The 23,420-nt window shown below is 33.4% G+C and overlaps 1 pseudogene; it reads left to right on the plus strand.

Annotated features, from left to right (window-relative positions):
* The first annotated feature begins 10,325 nt into the window (after window positions 1-10,325).
* On the plus strand, window positions 10,326-20,166 carry LOC120173848 (annotated as a pseudogene).
* Window positions 20,167-23,420: the final 3,254 nt, after the last annotated feature.

A 23,420-nucleotide genomic window follows, 5' to 3' on the forward strand; every position in this document is an offset into this window, starting at 1 on the left:
CAACCACAAAGACAATAAGCAGATATTACACACTCTAATCTGGCTCGTATACCAATTGTTGCGGAAGATGGTTATCGGATAGAGAAAAATTGCAACTGATAATTTGAGAAAATAAAGATGAAGATAAAAGAGACACAAAATTTACGTGGAAAACCCCTAAATTATATAGGGTAAAAACCACGGGCAACGGTAGAAGAATTTCACTATGAGAAAATAGGAATTACAACCTCTCTCGATCTACCAAGGAGAAAACAATGATAATTCTCTCTTGATAAAAAGGAGAAAATAACTCTCAAGAAACTCTCTAAAATCTCTCTAGTATTGGAAGAAAGCTAGAATGCTTTGGGATAATTTTGAAGCTAAATGAGCTAGGATATTTATAGTTGAAACCTAAGGACTAATTTGTAAATGCCCTAAAATTTAGTGACTAAATTGAATTATCCCATTTTTTATATTTTCAACAAAAGGGGCCATGCACCTTTTGGTGCATTAATTTAGGCACCTTTCGGTGCTAGTCAACAATGATTTTGGTGCCCGTGGTTTTTACCCTATATAATTTAGGGGTTTTCCACGTAAAAAAAAATTGTTGCGGAAGATGGCTATCGGATAGAGCAAAATTGCAACTGATAATTTGAGAAAATAAAGATGAAGATAAAAGAGACACAAAATTTACGTGAAAACCCCTAAATTATATAGGGTAAAAACCACGGGCAACGATAGAAGAATTTCACTATGAGAAAATAGGAATTACAACCTCTCTCGATCTACCAAGGAGAAAACAATGATAATTCTCTCTTGATAAAAAGGATAAAATAACTCTTAAGAAACTCTCTAAAATCTCTCTAGTATTGGAAGAAAGCTAGAATGCTTTGGGATAATTTTGAAGCTAAATGAGTTAGGATATTTATAGTTGAAACCTAAGGACTAATTTGTAAATACCCTAAATTTAGTGACTAAATTGAATTATCCCATTTTTTATATTTTCAACAAAAGGGGTCATGTACCTTTCGGTGCATTAATTTAGGCACCTTTCGGTGCTAGTCAACAATCTCCCACTTGAAGATTTGATTGGAACAATCATATCTACACACCATTCTTTCTACCTTGTACCATCATGTTGCTTACGTTTCTGTCAGGCCACAAGAGGATCGACACCAGCTAAATTTATCAGCGTTGATTGCTTTCGTCATGAAATCTGCTATATTGTCTTTGGTATGGATCTTCTGCATATCTACCGTCCCTTCTTCCACCTTTTCACGAATGAAATGGTATTGAACTCGTATGTGCTTTGTCCTTGAATGAAATACTGGATTCCTTGCTAGATGCAAGGCACTTTGACTGTCACAAAACAGAGAGACAAACTCTTGATTGTGCCCAAGCTCCTCCAATAGCATTTTCAACCAAATTGCTTCTTTACTGGCTTGTGTAGCTGCTACATATTTTGTCTCTGTTGTGGACGTAGCCACAACTGACTACAATTTTGAAACCCAGCTTACAGCTCCACCAGTAACTTTGAACACATATCCTGTAATAGATTTACTTTTATCCAAATCCCCTGCATAGTCAGAATCTACATACCCATTAATTAGTAAGTTTGATTCTCCGTAACATAATGCAACATTTGAGGTCCCTTTGATGTATCTTAGGATCCTCTTTACTGTATTCCAATGCTCTTTGCCTGGATTCGCCATGTATCGACTAACCACTCCCACTGCTTGTGCAATGTATGGTCTTGTGCATATCATAGCGAACATTAAACTTCCCACTGTTGATGCATACGGTACTCGAGACAACTCCATCCTCTCTTCTTCACTGCTAGGACTCATACTGGAGGATAATTTGAAGTTAATAGAAAGAGGGGTAGAAATTGGCTTACAATCTTGCATGTTGAATCGTGACAAGATTTTCTTCAAGTAATTCTTTTGTGAAAGCCAAATCTTCCTATTACTTCTGTCTCGGTGAATTTGCATCCCTAGAATCTTGTTTGCTGATCCCAAGTCCCTCATTTCAAATTCCCTAGCCAGTTGTGCCTTCAATTATTCAATATGATCTTTGTTGGGTCCTGCAACCAACATGTCATCTACATACAACAGCAATATAACAAAATCGTTATCACCAGACCTCTTGAAATAAGCACAAGGGTCTGCATTAAGTCTGTTGTATCCAAGGCACATAATGAAGGAATCAAATCTCTTATACCAACACCTCGGCGCCCGCTTTAGACCGTACAGAGATTTGTTCAACCTGCAAACCAAGTTCTTCTTTTCGTCTTCTTCAAAACCTTCAAGTTGGAGCATATAAATCTCTTCTTCAAGATTTCCATGAAGAAAAGCTATTTTAACATCTAGCTGCTCTAGATGTAAGTCCAATGTAGCACACATTGCCAAAACTACTCGAACTGTTGTTAGTCGAACCACATGAGAAAATATTTCATTGAAATCAATACCTTCCTTTTGAGCATATCCTTTGACCACCAGTCTTGCACGATACCTCTCAACTTGATCGTCACCATTTCGCTTGATTTTGAAGACCCATTTGTTACTAATTGGCTTCCTTCCTTGTGGTAGTGGCACAAGGTCCCATGTATTATTTTTATGAAGGGCTTCGATTTCTTCTTGAATCGCCATCATCCATAGTGAAACATCTGAGCTATTTATTGCCTCCTGGTATGTTGATGGCTCACCGTCCTCTGTTAAAAGGTAGTATGCAATATTACCTTCTATAACATAATCCGAGTGCCAATTGGGACGTCTTCTCACACGATCTGATTGATGAGTTGTTGGAGCTTAAGAACTCTCTGGTACTTGTTCATCATGTGTTGGTTCTGCTTCAGAAGAATCTCCTTCTTCAAACTCTTTTTCCACATGTATCTGATTAGTCTCTGACTTTTCAGCGCTATCATCGTCTTCTTTTCTTTGTAGTTTATCTTCTACAAAGATAACATCCCTGTTAATGATCACTTTGCGGGCAGTGGGATCCCACAAGTGATACCCCTTTACTCCATCAGCATACCCCAAGAATTTACATTTCCTGGATTTTGGATCCAGCTTTGAAATTTCTTGGGCGTTGTACATCACGTACACAATACTTCCAAATACATGGAGGTTTGAATAATCAACTGGTTTACCAGTCCACATCTCCATTGGTGTCTTCAGCTCTATTGCAGTTGATGGAGCTCGATTCACCAAATAACAGGCGGTATTGACTGCTTCTGCCCAGAATGATTTTTCTAGGCCTGCGTCCCTCAACATTGCTCTTGTTCTTTCTAACAAGGTTCTGTTCATCCGCTCTGCCACTCCATTTTGTTGAGGAGTGTTCGCCACTGTGAACTGTCTTTTGATGCATTATTTCTTACAAAAGTCATCAAATTCTTCGCTTGTGTATTCTCCTCCATTATCTGTTCTGAAACACTTGATCTTATTTCCAGAATCAAGTTCCACCCGCGCTTTGAAGTTTTTGAAAGTTGAAAACACGTCTGACTTCTTCTTAATAGGGTGCACCCAACATCTCTTGGAGTAGTCATCAATAAATGAGACAAAGTATTTTGCTCCACCTAGGGACGTTACTGGTGCTTGCCATACGTCAGAGTGAACCAAGTCTAGAACACTTTTGCCTCTAGAATTTGATGTGTTGAATTTCAACCGGTGCTGCTTACTTGTTATACAATGCTCACACAAAGGAAGTGATACATTTGTTAAGCCTGGAAGTAGCTTTTGCTCCACAAGGACTTTCATTCCTTGTTCTGACATGTGTCCAAGTTTCTGATGCCATAGCATTGTCGAATCTGAACTACATGAGGCAACAGAGGCTTCTGCTTCTACCAAAGTCTCTCCCTTCAGCATGTACAAGTCTGCAGCTATTTTTTCGCCTTTCAGTACCACAAGCGCTCCACGGAACACTTTCATGATTCATTTCCGTGTTTCAATCTTGCTTGCATTATTATCCAACAATCCGTAGGTTAATAAATTTTTCTTCAGGCCTTTCACGTGCCGCACATCTCGAACAACTTTAATTGTTCCGTCATACATCTTCAATTTGATGGTTCCCACGCCAACGATCTCTAAGGCATGATCATTGCAACTATAAACAGATCCTCCTGAGACAGGTTCATAATGATGGAACCATTCTCTTCTTGAGGTCATGTGATATGTTGCTCCTGAATCAATGAGCCATATATCTGCAAATCGTTTTCTTCCTTCCACGGTGGTTGACGCTTCACAGCATAGAGCATCTCCATCATCTGAAGTGTTTGCGGTATTGCCTTGTGGATTGGAGTTTTTATTTAGACTCCAACAATCCTTCTTCAGATGACCCTTCTTTCCACAGTTGTAACACTTTAAATTCTTCTTGCTCCTCGACTTCGATCTACTATGTTTGTGACTGCTGCTTTGGCCACGTTCTGTTGATCTCCCTCTCATCGTTGTCATCGTTGTCAACGCTTCTACTTGTTGCAGATTTACTTGTCTGTCTTTCTTGTTCTTGCGCCGATTTTCTTCTTGTAGAACAGCAGCTGCAAAGTCATCGAAGACTAGACTGGTGACATTACTGTTTGTCAAGTTGATGATGAGTTGATCATACGAATCCATTAAACTTTGAAGTAGAAGTTCAGCACGTTCTTGTTCTCCTATTTTACAGCTTAAAGATGTAAGCTGAGAAAATAAAGTGTTCAGTGTATTTAAGTGCTCCGTCACTGAAGTAGATTCTGGCATACGGAGAGTGTACAATTTTCTCTTAAGGAAAATTTTATTGTGCAACGATGTGGCCTCGTACAGTTTGGTGAGATGATCCCATATCTCCTTAGCTGTCTTTTTCTCCTCGATGCTTGACAATACTTCATATGCTAATGCTAGATGAAAGTTTGCCATAGCATTTCCGTCCATTTCGATCCATTTGCTGTCATCTGCAAAATCCATCGGCCTTTCACTGATAGCCGCTAGACACCCGTCTTTCCTCAGGATGGCCTTCATCTTTAATTTCCACAATGAGAAATTTCTCCCATTGAACTTTTCAATATCAAATTTCGTTGCCATAGCTTCTTTTACGGATAGCTCCCACTATTTCACTATCGTGAATAGTTCTCTGGAACCTTCAAAGAATGGGTAATAACTTCTTACTTTCTTATGTTGGAGGATCCACCTTTTGGTGGCAACCACAAAGACAATAAGCAGATATTACACACTCTAATCTGGCTCGGATACCAATTGTTGCGGAAGATGGCTATCAGATAGAGCAAAATTGCAACTGATAATTTGAGAAAATAAAGATGAAGATAAAAGAGACACAAAATTTACGTGGAAAACCCCTAAATTATATAGGGTAAAAACCACGGGCAACGGTAAAAGAATTTCACTATGAGAAAATAGGAATTACAACCTCTCTCGATCTACCAAGGAGAAAACAATGATAATTCTCTCTTGATAAAAAGGAGAAAATAACTCTCAAGAAACTCTCTAAAATCTCTCTAGTATTGGAAGAAAGCTAGAATGATTTGTGATGATTTTGAAGCTAAATGAGCTAGGATATTTATAGTTGAAACCTAAGGACTAATTTGTAAATACCCTAAAATTTAGTGACTAAATTGAATTATCCCATTTTTTATATTTTCAACAAAAGGGGCCATGCACCTTTCGGTGCATTAATTTAGGCACCTTTCGGTGCTAGTCAACATTTTATTATTATCTGCATGAAATAAATTAAATCTCTATTAATATAGAAACACTTAATTAAGGGTTGTTTGTTTGTCTCTTAATGGAAACATTCAACGCTGAATGTTGAACCGTTCAACATTCAACGCGTTTGTTTCGCACCTCTGAATGATTCAGCACAGAAGTACATTCTAAATGATTCAGCACAGAAGTACATTCTGAATGATTCAGAGCCATTATCAAACAGCATGTCACATTCAGAGCTAATTCATACAGAGCCTCTGAATCATTCAGCGCTTAACCATTCAGCGCTTAATCATTCTGAAGTAAACAAACAACCTCTAAACTATCCAGATTGAAATTCGAGTAGAACGGCCACGTGACTAACATGTGTCGGGATATAGGGTTAAAAATCAAAAGTAAATCTAAGCTTAGGGCTTAGAGAACGCACAAGATAGCTTAAGTGAGAGTATATAATGTAGAGCATGTGAGGGGGCGAAGAATGATGGGGACAAGAAGGGTTCAAAGTTCTGAACTCAACAGCCAATCACGTGACTCTTAGTACGGTGCGGAAGGGCGGCAAATACATTAATTGTGAATAATTGTTTGTTAAGAATGGGTGAAAAACATAGACGCATGAGATAGATAATGATCATTAACTGTGGTAAATTTTACCACTAATTTTGGGAAAGGACCCACTGATTTTGTTGTTGTGGTCGACACGGCTTCCTTTGTCTCTCAGCATTACTCTTTACATTTCATCAACGACGAATCTGTAAATATTTTTAAGGATTAAAGTTTATTTATAAAATTCTAAAAAGTTAAAATATAATTCTATTGTTATATTAATGTCTAATTTTATAATTTCTTAAAATAAATATATTGAAATTTTATTAATTTTAAGGATTAAAAATCTCGATATTTATAATCACGTGTCATTTCAACTATCAATTAGGTTGATTTTTCTAAGTGTTTACTTCATTAAATATTATATATTATAATTTAATAGATTGTTGAAATGTAACGTTAATATAATACATTTAAGTATTTTAAGTTTGGATATCAATTGGATCTAAAATAAAAAATTACAAAGTTAAGACACTATTTATACAATAAACCATTTTGTACCCAGAGTTGGAATGAAGAGAAAAACAACAGTTGTGGTAAAAGGTGGCGATCCATTCCCGTAAATTAAGTGGGAACAGGGGATAAAAATGGTGGTAGGTTTATTTAAGCATGGAGGATAAAGGAGACAACTTGGAGAATAGGTAATTATATCATTGGTCGTTCCCCCTGATTTAAAGGGAAGAATAATACATAATTTGGAGGTCGTGGGATCGTGTCCTACGGTGGATAATTCATAATTTGGAGGTCTCCCACGGAAGCTGCTCTCAACCTGGTGTTGGGGGCATCCTACTATCGTACCTCCCCTTATCCCATTACATATGAGAATAAGGGTCAGCTAATAATACAACTTAGATCCATCCCATGTGATTTTTTTCTTTTGTTGTAATTTTCATATAATTACGATTTATATATATAAAGAATTTGGTCCTTCTCAGCCTTATCTGAGATTAGAATTATGAATTTCTATTTCCAAGCTTCATAATTTTGATCATGAAAAAGTTTAATTCAAATATAAAAATTTGATGTTAACACCCTTTAAATATATAAAATAATAATAAACGATGGTGTCAATAGACATTAAAATATGATTTTATTATATCACGGTCAAAACATTTAACTTAGACAATCGTCAATTTTTTAACGAAAAATGATGAATTTTGAACATATGAATAGTTAGACGACATTCTTAACTTGTAATAACATGGAGACTCAACAAAATAACACCTTATAATTGGGGGACCATTTACATACTTTACCCTTTTTCAATAACTACTAATATTTGATTCAGTTTTTTATTAATTCAGATAAAGTATTTCATGAATTTATTATATGAACAACTCTTCAATTCAGTTTAGTTATATCATCAAAATTCGAAAATTTGATATTATTTAAGGAATTAGCGTTTATCTTATTAGTTCAGCTATTAATTAGTAAACGGATTACTTAATTACATATAATAACTTTTTCAATGAAAGAAATGTCATACATTGACTCGACGATATAATATTTCAAATATTGGTTCAACGATATAATGTAAACGAACAATTAATCTACAATATACAAATCAAAGGATTATAGGATAATATTTTATCATATCTCAATCAACAAGTTAACGTCTAGTTCAGACATCCGATAATATTATAACGAAAAATAACGAGTTTCGAATATATTTATAATTGGGTGATCATGTTGTAAATTTTAATAGACATGTGACTCAACAAATCAATATCATATAGTTTGGGGACCATTTGTGCCCTAAAAAATTATTTTATGACTTACAAGGTTGGCTTAAATATATAAAAGGTGCCCAACTTATGCCCCTTTTTTCAGTTTAGTGCCTAAAGTTTATTTCGTTCCAGCTTGGTTCTTATCATTTCATTCCGTTACTCAAAATGGGTCAAGTCGTGACATACCGTTAGTTTTTTCCATTAAGTCACACGTGCCACAATCTCGTAAATTTGAAATTTATTTTTTTTAAATATTACAAATATGATTATATTTATAAAAAAAAACTTTATTTCTTTTAAATTACAAAAAAAACCCTCAAAATCCCTAAATTCCCCAAATACTAACACTAACCCGTCGTCGCCCTTTCCGGCCACGACCACCACCACTAACGAAGTCCTTATCATCATCCTAGCTATAAGTCGTCGTAATTGTCGTCAATTGGCCTTCGAAATCACTTGGGATTGCGATCTTCATCCTGGGGTTCGTAGGGTATAAAACGTTGATTCACCGTCGATCGATCACAATTTCATATGGGTAATGGTCACCGTGGGAGGTGAGATCGGGTGAACCTTCGTCGACGGCAAAGAGAAGTGGTTGGCGTGGGTTTAGGGGTTGAAATGAAGTTTTTTTTAAAGTTTTGGGGTTATTTCAAAATTTATGTGTTTTCTTTTTTTTTAATAAATATATATATATATAATTTTATTTTTTAATTTCATATAAATTTTAAAATTTATCATATTGTGACACGTGTCACTTAACGGAGGAAACTAACGGTCCATCACGGCTCAACTCATCTTGAGTAACAGAATGAAACGTTCGACACAAAACTGAAACGAAATAAACATTAGACACTAAACTGAAAAAACGAGCATATATTAGACACCTTTTGTATATTTAAGCCTACGAGGTGAGTAGGTCAAATATTATATTTAATTTTTTATTTAAATACCATTCAACATCTATATATTGCATTTTAACTTTAATTAAATAAAATTTTAAAATGTTAAGAGTATATTATGAAATCTCTCTATTTATATATATGATTTTATCAGAAGGAACTGATCAAACTAATTAATTAAATAAAAAATAAAAGACTCATTTTTGGTTTTAATTTTCATAACACATAATGATAATCACAAGGAAACTACGAATACAAAATGAAGGTGGATAAAGAACAAAAGAAGGCAACAGAATTTTGCATAGAGTATATATACACCGCAATCTTATATTGTTGATTTAAGTTAACTGCAGAAAATAAATAAATAAATAAAAACAAGTATATTTGTGGCAGTGACGAAAAGTCATGTGGATTTTCTTTTATCTAAAAGTATGGGGAAAAGACTATAAAGAATCTCGTTGCCCGACATTTAATATGCCTTCTTCTTTTGTTTCTTTATTTTATTTTGGTTGGTGACGGACAATAAATGTTTGGGATTTAAGTTCTATTGGAAAAAAGTTGTCAATGATTTGACAAACGTAAGACAAAGAGAAAAGTTTAACAACTTGTCGTGCGTAGTTGCAAATTTTGAGGGGGAAAACAATATTTTTTAATAATAAATTGCAAAAATGTAAAAATATATATTCATCTCTCTCCAATAATTAGGAAAATCTAAGAGAAATTGTTTTCTTTTTATAATGAAAATATTGGATTTTTTATATGGTGGTTATGCAATATCTATGTTCAACCACTAAAAAAAAGAGAATCTCATTTCCTTTTTGGCCTAATTTTAAATCTAGGATATATAAATTATATTATTCTTGAACATTAATTTTATTAGTCAAAATTGAAAAATAATCAAAGGATAGGATATGCTTAGTTAGCAGTGGCGGATCTTATAATATTTTTAAGGAGGAACACATATGTATTAATGACAAAGAAATTTCGTATAAGGTAAGCACAAATAAAATTATAAGGTGAGGACCTTAACTAAAATTGACTACTAACGTAAAGAAATTCGTACAGCCTGGTTTTACAATCCCATCACAGTTGTTGATAGACAGACTAGGCCAATTCGCCAGACCCAATGGCTTTATAATAGCAAGCAAGTTGGGGCAATGGTCCCATCTTTATGAACCGAGCGCTGTTGTTTGACCAAGAGGCAAAAATCATGAAACAAGCTTGTCCATGGATTTTACCTTTCACATGGCGGAGTCCAGAATTGTGACCAAAGCCATCGAATCTCTCTTTCCTTCTTCACTTATTGCATGTCTTCCATGTGTATTTTCCTTATGTAGGAGACAATTTCACATGTACCTCCATTGATATTATGGAACATGAAAGCCAACAAAGATATGGGTATTATTTATTTTTTGGTGACAGGTAATATGGGGCATCGATCCCACAGAGACATTCTCTCATTGGACACCACCACGCCAAGTGGCACTCTCACTTTGGCATTTTTCTTGGAATTGTTTATGGTGGCAACTGTCGACGTGTTAGTAGATGAGCAAATGTAGTCCTAGATGAGACTTCATACACATTCATCTGCCAAATAAGGCAGCTGCCGGTTACATTACAGATCTAAACCGAGTTTTGCAGACTGTCCGTCAAATTATTAGTTCAAAACTTCAAAGCCAATAATACATTAATCATGTAGTATATATATTGTTGAGAGATCTTCAACTCTATTGGGAGAAGTTTTTATAGCGATATAACAAGGAACAAAGTCTGAATCTCATTTCGGTAGAAATAAAGTATATTTCTTTTTGAATGCAAGGAAAACTATAATAATCTCATAAATAATTAAATTATATATATAAATTAAATGTAAAAAAAGGGATTTAGGCTTAAAGTACCTCTTAATCCTCAAATAAATCCATCCCTAAATATAATATTGATCTGTATATTTAGCTCAAAATTGAAAGTTATGGCTGGTCTGGTCTAAAACGACAGAAATATCATTGAGTTTATTAGGGCGTGTGTAGTTATCATTGTCCCACCTCTTTGAGACATAGTGAAAACCACCCTTTATCTACAAATAAGTCATTAGTTTGATATTTTCCGAATGTATTCCAAGAATGTATAAGGCTAAAACATGAAATACCAGTAATTATTATCTTAAAAAATGAAAATCATACGGAGAATTTGAAAGGTTGTCTAAGGTTATAATATTAAAGATATTATCTTAAAAAATTACGAATTTTAAATATAAATAAAAAACAAAAAATAGATATATATATATATATATATTTATGTATTTAACACGTCTTAGAACTACATTAATCAAACAATCTTCGTGGTTAAAAGAATAATTATTATCTTTAAAAATTTTAGAATTTAAATATGATGCCTACAAAAATATTAAACATTTATCATTAAATAATTAAAAAAAAATCAACAGATGTTATTATATTATCAATTGACTAATTAAAAAAATAAACATGGCCTAAAGGTAGAAGAGTGGGTCCGTGAGTGTTAACGTAGGGGGTGGCTCAATGGCGGTACACGACAACCTTGATTCATCACTATTAGGTGGCTTTGTACCTATCATGAAACCCTAAAATAATTTCCCACATGGGAATCTGCAAAAACAATCATTCACTGCTTTTTGGCTTCATCTCTATAGTGAGTGGGAAGATTATGTAATTCAAGGACAATTAAGAAAATATTTAAGAAGTCAGCTTAAGGCATGATATAGTGCTGATGCCCGAGTATTAGGCCCCCTTTGGATTTTAATAGACCTCCAGTACAGTGAGTTTTATTTATGGTTATTAGTATTCAAATTATCTATTAATTTAGATTGAATATCGTATAAATTTATTATGAAAATGAATTTTTAATTTAATTAATTACTAAAATTATGTTTATATAAAATAGAATAAAATAATATAAATTTAAATAATAATTAAACGTAATCGAAGTTATATATATTTCAAATTGTATATTATTTAAATTTATACATATATTAATGAACATAATATATTTAAATTATTCGATATTAAATAATAATCAATTTAATATTAAAAAAAAATTGGGTAGCTCTATACCTCTACGGGAGGCCTTAAGTTCCTCCACTGGAGTAGTGCCAACCGGCCTCAAAAAAATAGGTTGTGGTGCGATCGAGAGTAAATTGCTCTTTAAATTTAAACGCAATGGTGTAAGATTGCATACAAAGGGGCCCTCGAATAAAGGGTAGACATTATTTTCAAGTTTTGATTAATATTAGGTGGAGAGTAGAATCTCCACAACTTGTTTCCCTGAATAAAGAAATAAAAACAGAGGGTAGCTTTGTAGTCAAAGAAAAGAGTGGAAGAATAATTTATATTTTATATTAAAAAGGCGATTTAATCAGGTAGGGAAGGGAACTCCCCAACTAATCAAGATTTGATGATTAAGACCCTTTATAACCCTTAATCATGTCCATATTTTATATTAAATATGGTAGGATTGATCGGTTAATAAATAATACATTAAATCTTGATTTTTTTTATCACTGCTAAAGTGGTATTTTAAGATAACTATCTATAATATATATTCGAAAGATAAATCTAATTATTTTTTTGTTAGTACGAGATGATCACCAGATAATATATATTTGAAAGACTTAATTTTTTTGACAATAAATGCTCGTACACCCTTGCATATATTATTTTCGAACCGAGACTTTTAAATATAACAATTGAACCATTGATGTCACTTGGTTCATGCATAATATATAAAAGATAGGTCAATGCCATATCTGACCGGTGAGAAATAGAAACTTGAATAATAATTTATTTATTTATATTTGATGTATGAATGTTATATAATTTTATACATTATATGTAAATTATATTGAATGATAAGTAATTAAAAATAAATTTATTTAATTCTAATTTTAATGATATAACATGATTTAATTTATTGATGGTAGATAAATTAATACACATGAATACATTAAATATTGACATTTTTAAAATATACTTGAAAGATGTATGTTATCATAGTAACATTAGTTTTGGATTTTTCTTCTTCATTTGTACACAATCACCTCGCATTTGAAGTTGTAACTTTTTTTGAAATGTCAATTGAATTAAAATTTAAATAGCAATTATCGGTCAAATTAAAATAAATTTAAATTTGATATATAATTATTATAAATATAATCTATTTAGGAGTAATGAATTAGCTTACAACTCTCTGAATTCATTTAAAGCAATATAATTATTGTAATAAACAGGGGGGCAGAAGGAAGAGGGAAATGATTGAGAAGTAGTTTGAAGTAATTTTAATGAAGAAAAATGGGTGGTAGTTGTTATGGAGGTGTGATTGGATAAGGGAGGGAGGAACCACTGTTACATAATAAGTCTAAAGTCATTGTATCCGAGGTGGAATGTTAATCCCTAAATTTAAGTCAAGAAATCAAGAAAATATACTTCCTGAATTGGATCAAGTCGAATAAATTTTTTCAAATCGAATCAAATTAGATACATATATAAAAAAATCGGATTAGTCACCCAAAAATCTAACCTAATCCATCCGAGTATCATCTCTCTACAAAACTCGTTGGGATTGATCAATACCTATATATTATCTTGTTTTCTCATTGACCAATTTATTTTAATTCATCATATACTTAAAAAATTGAAAAATATTTTACATGAAAGAAATACACCGAAAATAACAATTCGATCAGGTGAAACAACGGACGAGGCCATGTTAAGTTGAGCCAGAACCCAGAAAAGGCAGCGTAGTGGTTGAACCATGCGCTCACATTATGCATCTATGATGGTGCTTGGGTTTAAGCCCTCACCTTATTTATTGGCCACAACTTTATCCTCTGAATCAGGCTTTGACCAAACCCATTGCCTCCGGTCTCCACTGGTCCATCCAGATTTCAAATCCAATAACATCCACGTTTCCAGTTTAAACTTAAAACCATCCAAAAACATTCGAAACTGCTTTTTACCTTGCATTGTGCAATTGGTAGTAACAAAACTACTATTTAATTGTATCATATGCCTCTAAATTATTACTCTCATTTTAAATTAGTCATTAAATTTTTTAATATTCTAATTTAATCCTTAAATTATAACTCTCGTTCTAAATTAATCCTTAAAATTTTAAACTTTTAATTTCATCCATAAACTATGACTCTCTTTCTAAATTGGTCCCCAAACTTTTGAACCTTCTAATTCCATTCCTAAATTCATCAAAATATGTAACTAATTTCAATCATAGTTTAACCTATTTTTTTTAATTTCAAACATATAATAATATAACTTGGTCTAATGATTTTATTAACAAGGGATGCGATTAATATATACATATAGTTTGGGACAAAATTGGAATGCTAAAAATTGGGATGTGATTAGTATATACTTAATTAACGTAGAACACAAAATTCAACACTCATACATATGACAAAGGACAAAATTTGACCTAAAAACTTCATAAATGTCTATTGAGTATTGATTTGATTAGCATTATCACTGCTATAATAAGTTTCAGAATATAAATTTAAGTACACTTAAACATGCAATTTTTTCCGAGCATTAATTTCTTTCAAAACTCAACCCTATACCCTCTCTAATAATAATTGCCGATACCCGGTAAACCCCATCGAAAGCAACCGGCTAGCGGGCGTCTAATTTGGTATCATATTTTCTCTTCTTTGTTACCCAGTAATAAGCAAAAATGTTTATCCATCGTATTGTAAATCACAATTCTTAAACTTTCTTTTTTCTCCTCTCTTTAAAAGTTCCTTCAGCAATAAAGGTGCAGGAGGTCACAGGGTTTCTTTATTTTCCAGCAAGGATAAATACTTTGGAAACCCATTAATGAACTTGACCTCTCTGATTGTGGATGGTGCACTCCTAGCTATCGGCTTCTTCCAAAGAATGTATGCAGCTTTTGCTTCATACTCAATCTTGTTATTTTGATTGGAAGGATGTGGTGATTCTGTCATTACTTACTTTAATCATCTAATACCTTGCAGTATCCAATACCTTCTGCAAGCCAGAGAACAGAGCTAGGTTCTGAAGTTCTCAATGATCACTAGGTTTCTGTCACATCTGGGAGTGAGGACTACTCTTTTAAACATATGCGCAAAAACTAGTATGAAGAAAGCCTATTTCGATGTGAAGATGACAGGTTGATCCTTCCTCCGCTGTTGATTGCATTTTTCCCGTGTTCTTGCCTTATTAGACATGGGTGTTTTTATTTCACATTAGCTATATTTGAGTGTTTTTCATTTGTTTCTTGGCATCACTAAAGCTGTTGTAAATTTACTGTTCATGTAGTCCACAGTGCATGCACTCAACTTCACAACCCTTTTATGCCTTTGTTAACCGTTTAAAACTAATTTATGTGACAGCGAGACTTGCTTTACATTCTTTATTGGCACTATTACATCAATTAATCTCTTGAAATATAATCTTAATATATTGCTTGAATTTAATTTGTAAATCTCTAATACCTTTATTTTATGTTGTCAGGTTTGAACTGGATATGTTGTTAGAGTCCGTGAATGCAACAACCAAGCGAGTAGAAGAACTATTAGAAAAGATAAACAGTAATATCATCAAAATAGAGAGTCCGATTCGCATTGAGGAGCACTTAACAGGTTACAAACTATGAATAAAATATCTGCATATGTATAGTATAGCACACCATTTCTTATCTTTCCTGATGGCTATTCTCTAATGATCGTCGCTGTAGCTCTGAACCTTAGGTGCATTGAACGTTTATATGGTGACCATGGACTTGATGTGATGGATGTTTTAAGGAAGAATTCCCATATTGCTTTGCCTGTTATCTTAACCCGCTTGAAGCAGAAACAAGAAGAGTGGGCTAGATGTCGTTATGATTTTAATAAAGTTTGGGCTGAAATTTATGCCAAGAATTATCATAAATCGCTTGATCACCGTAGCTTCCATTTTAAGCAGTAGGACTCGAAGAACTTGAGCACCAAAGGTATCTTCAGCTTTGGCCTTTTACTGAGAGAAAAAGGATATCATGTTTCCTATTGTTCTTCATGCTCAGGGGAGTTACTCGCATGTTTGATTGATTTTATTTTGGAACTGATGGGCAGCATCTCTTTCTGAATTTTCCTTTTTCGAAGTATTTTAGTTATTTAGGATAAAATTAGTACTTTTAAAATACTATTATACTGGAAATTTACTAATTGTGAATTGATTTATATTTTGACTCTTTGAATTATTCTAAGATTTATTATTTTAACTGAATAATTGTATAATATTTATCTTGAGTATCATCTGTTTTCATTGTCCCTTTTCATACTTGGTACAACTCTATTAACTGAGATCAAAGAAATCTGTGAAAAGAAGCGCAAAGAGGATGATGTGCTTCTTGCTATTTCTGCTGGAAACAGACTGCCTATTATTGCCAATTTGAAGTTTTCCTGATCCTGAAATTCATGAGGATCTCTATCAGCTCATCAAATATTCCTGTGGAGAAATGTGTTCAACTGAGCATTTGGATAAAGTAATTAGAATATGGACTACCTTCTTGGAACCCATGCTTGGTGTTCTTTCCTGTCCTCAGGGAGCAGAGGACACTGAAGATGTTGTGAAGGCTAAAAACAACAATGTCAGGAGTGGTAGTTCTAGTGTTGGTGAGAGTGAAGGGAGCCCTGGTGGTGGTGGTGCTATCAATTCCAAACATGCAAATCCTTCCAGACATGAAGATGAAAGTATTCCACCAGAGAATTCAAGTTCTTGTAGGTCTTGGTTGCCGAATGGGGATAATGGTGTCAAGCAAGATGGTTCTGCCGATATGGACAGTGTTGGTCATAAGAATGTTTCTTCCTGCGATGCTCCTCAACAAGATAGAATGCAGGTCAGTCCATCTAATGGCGATGAAGTAGCAAGGGTCAGTAAACAAGTTAGGTCCAGTGAAAGAGTGGTTTCTTCAAATTTATCTGTTATTGCGAGAGTGGATCAAAGCAATGGAAGAACTAGCCTAGAGAATACTTCAGGTTTTCTTATTCCTCTAAAGTTGTTCATTTTTATGTCAAGCTAGTTGTGCAATTGAATTTTCAATTTTCCTAGAATGTTAGCTAGAATGATGAGATGTATTTTGTTGCAAGGTCATATTGCTACTCCTTCCAGACCTGGTAATGCTACTTTTGAGGATGGACTTCAGTTAAAGTCAAGTAATGAGAATTTACCTTCATCAGAGGTAAGGGCAATACTCATTTGGCTATCAGTTTGAATTTATCCCGGAGATGAGAAACTAATTCTGTTGTTTCGGTATTGCTTTTTGCAATGTCCCCAATTATTGATAATCTTGGTTGATAATCTTTCTATATGGTTTATCATTTTAGATGTATATCTAACTACTCATATACTGACATTCTTTTTTGGTTTTTAATGAAGTGTTTGACATTTGACTTTTTGATGGTATCATCTTATAATTGTCTATTACTTTTTGTAGACGATGTATATAAAAGTAAAGCATTAGCCTATATATTTTTTGTGACCAGGCCGTCTTGTAAATTTTGGTGGCCCTATGTCATAACGGTAAAATAAGTCTTTTAAAACTAAAATATTATATATATAAAGAAGTTCATTAATATTTTAAAATTTTTTATAACTATAGGAAAACGTTAAATAGTGGTAAAAAATATCTTCATGTAATAATGTGGGCCTTGGACTTGAAAATTCTTGGGTCAAACATCCTAAATACAAAAAAAAATTAGCTGACCTTATTCTCATATGTAATGGGATAAGGGGGAGGTAGGGTAGTAGGCTACCCCAACGCCAGGTTGAGAGCAGCTTCCGTGGAAGACCTCCGTTATGAATTGCCCTCAGTGAGACTCGATCCCACGACCACAAGGTTAAAAGCCTTGCGCTCTATCAATTGAGCTAGACGGGCAATTCAAAAGACTACTATTTTTGGAGGCCCTTACAAAAATTAGGCCCTATGCGGTTGGGCAGCTCGTACAGACTCAAAACCGACCCTGTTTGTGACTGCATGGTTCAGCTTAAGTCATAGTTCAGTGAGAAGATAATTTTAGGCTTTGGATTTTTTTTAGTTATTATCTGTCAAATTTTACTGAAATATACATATACGGCAGGGTGGCGGTTGTTCTAGGCCAATCTTATCTGGAAATGGGATTATAACAGAAGGCACTAAAAGTCACAGGTATAACGAAGAATCTGTTGGACAACCTAAAGTTGAAAGGGAAGAAGGTGAATTATCCCCTAATGGAGATTTTGAGGAAGACAATTTTTCCAATTATGCAGAAGCTGGTTTGGAGACTGCCCTAAAGGTGAAGGATGGTGCAGCAAACATACAACACCAGAGACATCGTGAGGAAGAATTGTCCCATAGAGAGACTGGGGGAAAAAATAATGTTGTTGACGAAGGCAATGAAAGTGCTCAAAGGACATCGGAGGATAGTGAGAATGCTTCTGAGAATTGTGAGGTTTTTGGAAGTGATTCTGATGAAGGTGAATCAAGGGAAGAGCCAGAAGATGACATGGACCATAATGAACACGATAATAAAGTAGAGAGTGAAGGTGAGGCTGAGAGGATGGCTGATGCCCATGACGTGGAAGGAGATGGAACATTGTTACCATTTTCTGAACGTTTCCTACTGACTGTAAAGCCCCTTGCAAAGCATGGCCCCTCAGCATTACATGAGAACAAGAAGGATTCGCGAGTTTTTTATGGAAATAACTCATTTTATGTGCTTTTTAGGCTTCACCAAGTAAGTAGCATTTTTTTGGAATACTAATAATTTAATTGATCCTAATGGATATTTCCTGTATAGTTTGTTCATCAACTCAGTAATCCCTTTACAATTTCAACAGACATTGTATGAGAGAATACAATCAACAAAGGTTAATTCATCATCTGCTGATAGGAAATGGAGAGCTACTAGTGATCCAAATCCTACTGATCTCTATGCCAGGTAATATAGTTTAAATTCTGTTGGTGAAGGCAAATATTAAACAATGGTCATTACCTGTTTCATTTAAACTCTTTTATGATACAGGTTCATGAGCGCACTTTACAATTTACTCGATGGCTCTTCTGATAATACAAAATTTGAAGATGATTGCCGATCTACCTTTAGAACTCAGTCATACGTTCTTTCACGTTGGATAAGCTGATATTTAAAATTGTTAAACAGGTAATGCTAATCCCCTCCCACTTTGTCTCTTTATTTCCCTATGTGTTCTTTGACCTTATCTTTGCCATCTTTGTGGTGCTTGCCTCAGCTTCAAGCCAATGCAAGTGATGAGATGGACAATAAACTTCTTCAACTATATGCATATGAGAAATCAAGAAAATCTAGATGATATGATGTTGTTTATCATGAAAATGCTCGTGTTCTCCTTCATGATGACAATATATATCGCATTGAATGTGTAAGACTTACCTTTTCTCTTTTTCTTCTTGATGGTTTATTTGATCTATAATATAGAACTCTCACATGCACTCTGCATCCTTTTTTATTTTGTTTTTGTTTGCAGTCATTGAGACCAACTTGTCTTTCCATCCAGCTTATGGACTATTGACATGATAAGCCTGAAGTGACAGCTGTTTCCATGGACCCTAATTTTGCAGCATATTTGCACAATGACTTTCTCTCAGTTGTTCCCAAGGAAAAAGAGAAGCTTGGGATTTTCTTGAAGAGGTATATTGACTGAGGACTATAGACATGATTGTCACAATTCACTCCACGAAGTTTATCATGATGTATTAGTATGGTGTTTGCAGGAATATACGCAAATGTACGGGTGGTGATGATCTATCTTCGACATGTGGGGCGACTGAAGGACCTAAAATAGTTAATGGTTTGCGAGTGCAAGATTGCTTGCAATTCTTCCAAGGTATATCCAATTAGAAATGCTGTAACATTGGTGATTGGTGAATTTTTTCTCCCTTAGGTTTATTTTCTTTTATATGATAAGTTAAATGACTGGAATTTGTACCTGGAAGGTCTCTTATGTTTTGGATACCGAAGATTTTTTGTTCCGAGTTAGACAACGACCCTCCTCGACTCAGAACAGCCAGTGCCACAACCAAGCAACGGTCACAAATGGTAATTTAATTAGACTACAGAGGTAACAGCGATATCAGAGATTGCTTCTGGCATATACTTCATTGGCATAAGTAGATATGGTATGTCCGAATCCATTTGCTGCTATGTTATGTTTGCTCGTAAATTAAGGACAATAATGAAACATAAAGCAATTTCTCTTGCGAGTTTAAATCCAACGTTTCATCTACGTTTTGTTTGCTGCGATATCGGATTTCCGTGTTTCTTCTGTTGGGTCTTTCATTAACTACATACATACAAACGCAGGTGAAAGAGTTGACAGCGCCAAGCAAGTGGAAAGCTTTTTTCTTTCTAAATGAAACCATGGCTCAATGTTTAGATATGACCAACCAAATAAAGAAATGGAAGAACTGTAAGTTGGTGGTCGTCTACTATATATAGGAGGTAATATGATATATTTCTTCTGGCGTATTACTTGACATTATATGTTCATTATCCATTCATCCATGTTTTTTTTCCTCTTATACTGTGAAGTATCCATTGCACCAGCTTCAGTAGTAGTAGTGAACATTTTTTATTCTAACCCTCACTTTTTTCAGATCATTTCCAAAAAAAATTGACACATTAATGTTCCACAACAAAAAGGGATTGAAGTTTTATTAGATGGACTGTTTAGCTCAACAAAAAATTTACAAGGACCGAGTTGCTCTTTTGTTTTTTCAGTAGAGGGATTCAAATGGAATCTGCGGTACAGTAGAGAGACTATTATGGTACTTTCACCCAAATACTATAATTGTACGGAACATCCTTTGCAAAAACAAGAGAATTGAAAATTTGAAAGAAAATATTTGGTTTGGTTTGGTTTGGTTTGAATTTATGTTATGTGGTTTGAAAGATTGATGTTAACTCATAATTCTCGTTTAGTTTGATCTTTTATAAATATATATTTTTATTTTTCAAATCTAATCGAATGCAAAATATAAAAATTAATAATGATGCTAATAGTTTGATTATTTCAATATCATATCAAGGTTATTTCATTAATCATTTGTTATTGAGAAAACAAATAACTTTTTCGGTAAATAATCATCCATGTAAATGGAAAGCTATGTAATTACCTTAATTAAACACGTTGAATGGTTAAATTTGTGTAGTACACAAAATGACCGATCTATTAGCTTTGAATGGTTAAATTTATGTAGTACTTTTGGTACTTAATTTTAATATTTATATACAATGCAGTACACATTAATAGGGTGTAAATGAGTATTCATCCCCCCCCCTCTTAATGGTATGATTAAGTATACATCACGTCGCTTTCAGATCTTCATGGAAGCAAAACTCATGCTATCATTTATTATCGAGAGTTTCATATCTCTTGGATATTCACATCTAACATAATTAATAGTATACCCACGTAATTTGTCATAACCAAGTATATTATATGATAATCAAACTATAATGTCAACTACATAACACCAACACTATATATAAATCTCTTAGCAAGATTAAGGGGGTTTTCTTCCTCTTCCCCTCTCTATCTCTTCATCACTAATTATGGATTTTCATCCAAATCAAAAGGGTAAATCGCTTTTAGCTGATATGACCTAAATATCACCATCAATAATATTTAGTTTTTTATTTAGTATAATTAGGTATCTAATAATTTTTTAATCATACATGTTTTATTACGATTGGTTCTTAATTATAATTTGAACGTCATTTAATTAAAAAAATTATATATGTTATAAATTTAAAAAATAATCATTAATATTTTAAGCGTGAATACATGTAATTTAAAATAAATAGGTGTTTAATCACACCAAAAAGGGTAAGTACCTAATTGCGCTATTCAAAAAGTTAGGTATCGTATAATTTTATCATTAAAAGGAAGATAGGAATCACGTTTTAATTAAAAAAATTATATATGTTATAAATTTAAAAAATAATCATTAATATTTTAAGCGTGAATACATGTAATTTAAAATAAAATTAGGTGTTTAATCACACCAAAAAGGGTAAGTACCTAATTGCGCTATTCAAAAAGTTAGGTACTCGTATATAATTTTATCATTAAAAGGAAGATAGGAATCACGTTGGGGAAGAATATCAAACTTAAATACCAAAAATATATTTACTTTTGGTTTTTATACAATTCTTAAATTACTTATAATTGTCACGGTATTATTTATTAAGTAAAAGAGAATACGTATTCGTACGTAGGGATAGATATGGGTCGGGTTGAGTTAGATTTTTTGTCCACCCAATTCGGCCCGAAAATTTTACATCTTTCACCCGATCTGATCCAACCTGAAAAATATATACCTTCCACCCGACCCAATCCCGACCCGACTTTTTGAGATAAAATCGAACCTGGCCCGACCCGAAATAATCAAAAAATTATTTTTATTAAATAAAAACAGTGATTTAATTAGAAAAAAATAATATATATAGGGGTATTATTGTAATTATTCCTAAATATAAGATAAAATTATATTTTTTTCGAGTCAGGTCGAGTCGATTATTTTTCACTCTAAACCCGAACCCGACATGACCCGAATATCACACCCGAACCCAATTTTTTTAAAAAAAAATCTGACTCGATCGACTCGGATAAGGTCGAAATACGTCAGATTCATGTCCGATTCACATCCCTATTTGTACGATTTTGAATCATTATAATATGATAAAATTGATTGAATTAAGACTTAGGGGCCATTTGTTTACTTCATAATGATTAAGCGTTGAATGATTCAAATGTTAAATGATTCAGAGGTTATGTATGAATTAGCTTTGAATGTGACATGCTGTTTGATAATGATTCTGAATCATTCAACGTTGTTTTGCTGAATCAATCAGCACTGAATCATTCAGAGGTACGAAACAAACGCGTTGAATGCTAAACGGTTCAACATTCAACGCTAAATGATTCTATTAAGAGAAAAACAAACAGCTCATTAGTCTAACCTACAACTTTTAATTAATTGGAGACAAAAAAAGAAAAGAAAAAAAGAATATTGACTGGTTGCTTTTCAAATTTATTCAGCACCAACCAACGTACGCAGCCGCACCAATTCCTTTACTCCTTAAAATTAAATAATATAATTAAAGTTTTAACTTATATTTAATTTAAGGAAATTTACAATTATAATTTTTATTTAGATGATAAATTATATCTTTTTGATTTCTTAAACATTACATAATTTTGTGATAATATCCAGACTCAAATTATACATGTTTTTTTTCTTCTAAAGTCACTGCTATATTTATAATTCAAATTCAAAATTGTGATTTATTTTATTTGGACTAACATTTTATTAATATAATATAGCAGTCGCAGTGACACTGACGACAACCAAACTTGAAAGTCAGAATATAGAAAATAGATTTATAATTCCCGAGCACACTTCCATTTCACCAATCCGAACTCAACTCCCTTCACCTTCCTTTTCTTCGCTCTCTCTTC

This window comes from Hibiscus syriacus, unplaced genomic scaffold (assembly GCF_006381635.1).
Source record: "Hibiscus syriacus cultivar Baekdansim isolate YM2019G1 unplaced genomic scaffold, ASM638163v2 tig00003041_pilon, whole genome shotgun sequence".
NCBI lineage: Eukaryota > Viridiplantae > Streptophyta > Magnoliopsida > Malvales > Malvaceae > Hibiscus > Hibiscus syriacus.